A 1,438-nucleotide genomic window follows, 5' to 3' on the forward strand; every position below is an offset into this window, starting at 1 on the left:
GACAAAAGGTAAACTGCAGTGTAATGTTGTGGTGTGGGGTTTATTAGTATCAATTTTCATGAGTTCAGTCTTGTTGTGGTGAATGTTGGAGAGTTTTTCAACAATAGCTGGTGGAAATTTATTGGTGTGAATGAAGGAATGCTTTATGTGATTGATTTCTTCATCTATGTAGCCTGTTGAACAGAATATTGTGGCTGTGTTTATGAGGTTTTTCAGTGTATTGATTTTTTATGTGGTATTATGTGTCTGATCTAATAATGTTTATTGTTTTCATGTTCTATGGTAAATTTGATTTTGGGATGAAAGGAATGTACGTGTTCAAAGAAAGTTAGTGTATGTTCTGTAGAAGTGAAACCAGCAAAATTGTTATTGACATATCTGTACCAGTATAGTGAGGGATGTAGTGCAGAATGTATGGCTTGTGTTTCGATCTAGGTCATGAATATATTGGCAAGAATGAGTGAAACAGGATGGCCCATACCTAAACCATCTATTTAAAGGAAATATTCATTGTTAAAAATGATGTTCATTTTAGCTGTTGTAAATTCTAAGAGAGAAGTAAAACGTGTGCTGGGGATGTGCATTAACTTGTTGGGGTCATAAATGTAGAGGTTGAGTGCAATATTGCAAGCTTCATTGGCAGGGACTTCAGTGAAGAGTGACATGACATCAAAACTAGCCATTAAGGCTTTCGAATTTAGTTGTTCTAATGTATGTTTGAAATTGAAGGCATCTTTAAAAAAATGAGCCTGTAGATGTTACATATGGTGTGAGAACCCAGGCTATGTATTTGCCAAGACTGTAGTTGAAGGAATCATATGTGGAGTGTATAGGTCGTAGGGGGCAGTCCTCTTTGTGTGGTTTAGGAATGCCATAGAGTTGTGGTGTGCGTGAATCAGTTTTATGTAGATAAAAATAAAGATTGTCAGTAATTAAATTATTTTTTTCATTTGTAATAAAGTTCTGTTTAGTTGTTTTTCATGTGTGTTTGTTGGATTGTTTGGAATGGCTTTGAATTTCTTTTTATTGGAAAGGATGTCGTACATTTTGTTGATGTATTCTGAGTTGTTCATGATTACAGTGGTGTTGCCTTTATCAGCTTTTAGAATTTTAATGTTAGTATCTTTTTTTCAGATTATAAATAAATTTGATCATCTTACTTGTGAGGTTACTTTTAAGTTTATGGGATTGGTTGACTATATTAATAGTCTTGTTTGAGAATTCTTTAAAAAAGTTATTTAAAATACAGTGTTTGGGAACTTTGGGAAACCATATTTTGTTGTAATAAAAGTGTTGGTTGATGTGGATTTTTTCTTTCTGTGGCTGGAGGATGTTTGAGGTAGAGGTGGTCTTTTGTTCTTTTATGTAGTGGGTCACTAGTCTTCTGGCTAGATCTTCTAGACGCACCTTGAACTCTAGGCATGGAGTTGTTTTGTGG

The 1,438-nt window shown here is 34.3% G+C and overlaps 1 protein-coding gene across 1 annotated transcript in view; it reads left to right on the forward strand.

Moving 5' to 3' along the window:
- Positions 1 to 1,438, forward strand: part of LOC106467137 (protein FAN-like) — a gene marked incomplete at its 5' end in the record, with an annotated part of 133,833 nt that overhangs the window by 17,237 nt on the left and 115,158 nt on the right. The gene's annotated exons all lie outside the window — the stretch shown is intronic.

The sequence above is a fragment of the Limulus polyphemus genome, unplaced genomic scaffold (genome assembly GCF_000517525.1).
Source record: "Limulus polyphemus unplaced genomic scaffold, Limulus_polyphemus-2.1.2 Scaffold2500, whole genome shotgun sequence".
Lineage (NCBI taxonomy): Eukaryota > Metazoa > Arthropoda > Merostomata > Xiphosura > Limulidae > Limulus > Limulus polyphemus.